Raw genomic sequence first — 3,068 nt, forward strand, 5'->3', positions numbered from 1 at the left:
TGTTATTTATCTACCAGTCATATTGTTTGGAACCTTTAATATCATTTACGAAGCATACATTGTTGCTGAGACCGATATTACAAAATGATTTGTTTCACCCACTTAATGTTGTAGTATGTAATGTAGTAATTTATGTGGTAAACCCAGTGCCGGATTTACGTATAAGTAAGGATGGGCACGAGCGAGTTCGAGTGAGTTTTCATTGAAACTCGACTCGACTTGAAACAGACATCTTTGAGCTCGACTCGAAAAATTTCCTCCAACTCGACTCGAAACTCCACTCGAATTTGACTCGACTTTCGAGTCGAGTCGAGCCAAAAAGAGCCAACTCGAGCCAAATGCTGTGTGTAGTTTCAAGTACTTTCTTCAAGTATCCTACATAGACAATATAATTATTATCAATGATACTACTACTACTATAACATTATTATTATTATTATTATTATTATTATTATTATTATTATTATTATTATTATTATTATTATTATTATTATTATTATTATTATTACAAGAGCACCGTGTATAAACATGAAAGATAGGTGGTTTGTATCTGAATACTAAAAACTAGTTGACTGCTGACCTAGGTAGTCGTGAAGACTTGGAGGCAAGAAACGATGTCTTGGGTTTGAGTTCCGGAGAAGCAAGTATCCGGGCTCGAACCAAAAATCGTTAAAAGTTAGAGGGTGCCGGCCACACATGACAAAACTGCTTGGTTCGGGTTTAGGGTTTTCAACGGCTCGAGCGGCTCGGTTCACAGCTCATTCCCTATCGAGCCAAGCCAATAGCTCACCCATCCAAACCGACACGATCCGAAACAAACCGAGCTGATGGCTCACCCCAACCGAGCTGGCTCGAGACAATGACTCACCTGAGCCGAGTCGGTGCCTCATTTCAACCAAGCCGGCTTGAGCTGTTCGTTCAGTTGAATCGAGCTAAGCCGGTTAACATCCCTACACGGATTGGGCTTCTGCTTTGGCTCAAAACTTTCATCGTGCAGGTCTCAGCCTTGGTGGTGAGAACTACAGCATATACTTATGTTAGTGCTCATGAATTTGAGGCTGTCTAGTTATAAAAATCCATTGTCGTCTTGTTAATCGACACGAGGCGAAATGCGATCAGTGTCTCACCTCGTGAGCAACACTAAAAATATTCCACATTACTGCTTACATTTGTCATAGCTTTCGCTTTCCAGTCTAATCAGGCAATGATTTCAAAACGAGTTAAAACGAGCTAAACGAGCGAGACATTTTTCAAACTCGACTCGACTCGAAACTCGACCTCAAAACAGTGACTCGGCTCGGAACTCGACTCGAGAAAATTACCTTTGACTAGCCTCAAATTAACTTCGAGTTTTGAGTCGAGTCGAGTTTTAGCTCGACTCGTGCCCATCCCTACGTATAAGCTAAACAAACTATAGCTTAGGGCCCCACGTTCTTGGGGGCCCAAAAAATTAAATAAAAAATTGAATGTACATTTTCGAAATATAAGAAAAACAATAAAGTAAAATCTATATAGATACAGTGCTTCGTTTGTGTAAACCCTATGATGTAAGTAATGGGGCCCCTTCTGCTAGTCTGCCTTCTAAAATATCACTAGTTTCATCATTTCTGTAGGGCCTATGTACGATTTAATGTTCATCTGGACACATAAAGGGCCGCATTATCTTCATTAGCTTAGTGCCCCGCCAAATCTAAATCCAGCTCTGGGTAAACCACAATAGCTTAATATGTTTTTCGATAAAAACAAAATACATCCAAAAGGTGCAGTTAACCTGAAGTAACTACATTAGCGGATGAACTCATGTCGTTGAAGAACAAGACAAACAATACAGTGTTCGTAGTTTGAGGGAAATTTCCCTAATCTATTGAAATTTCATACGTAAATTTAGCAAAAAGAGAAAAAGGGAATTTTTTTCCATAAAATGTCAAAATGCAAGGAAATTCTCGAAATCTCTGATTGGCCAATATAAATACTTAAATTTATATTTCTTATTCAGAAATAAACCAGTACGATAATATTTGTGTGTGTGTTCAAAGTAACAATTTGTACCGATTGTTGGCTATTTGTATTTGTGTGTAATTTTGTTTTAAAAAAAAACAATTGAAGTAAAAAGTAAAAAAACAAAAAACAAAAAGCAAATGAATAAATATTGTAAATATGGTTGGCACTTCCTTATCCCATAACTTCTGCCATAGTAGAGTGTTCACTTCTGGTACTTGGGGTCCCTGGTTCGATCCCAGCTTGCGCCAATTTAACTTTCTGGTGAACAAACACCGTGTGCTAGGGTTTCCTCATAGTTCTCCCGTTTCCTCCCACTTTCTTCATTCTACCATTTCATTCATTTCTCATAATCACCGTCTCCTTTAGCCTAACCGGCATAACCGTGGGACGTAAAACTCAAAGATTTCATTTCATTTTTTGCCATAGAAATTGGACAGTAGAGAAACTAGGGAAAAATTGATAAGGAAAGGGAAAATTTTGTGTCAATCGAGGGAAATTTTCTTAAGGATACCAACGAACACTACAAACACATATATACAAAGAGACAGAGATTGTGAGTAAGTATGTTGGAACTTTTACTTTACGTGTTTGTTGTTATGGACCAAGCGAACGAAATTGTTGATGATCAACAACGGTAACCTTAGGTTTCAAAGTTCTGTATTCAGAGGTCGAAGTGAGACGGTATGTGGTGGTATGCCGTACCGCCTCTGGTTTTTCAGTGATGAAGGCATACCGCCTCTGGTTTTTCAATGATTAAACATACCGTCACTGGAATGTAGACGCTAAATACCTTTAATGAATCCATTTTTATACACAGAAATAGACGAATAGCTTTGCTCGTACAACGATTTTATTTCCTATGTAAAAATAATTTCTAACCTGACAAGACCGACATTTATCTTAAATTTTTCCTACTCTTTGCTTTTAAAATGAGATGTCTTCAAAGAAGTTCACCTAGTTTATATTTTGATGTGCAATATTGAATTGTTTCTTTGTTATGTAAGTGTGTGTATTTTCTTGTCTTAATACATGTAAATGCCATGTTCTGAGCATGGGAGGATTTAGGG

This window comes from Thermobia domestica, chromosome 4, assembly GCF_964235325.1.
Source record: "Thermobia domestica chromosome 4, izTheDome1.hap1.1, whole genome shotgun sequence".
NCBI lineage: Eukaryota > Metazoa > Arthropoda > Insecta > Zygentoma > Lepismatidae > Thermobia > Thermobia domestica.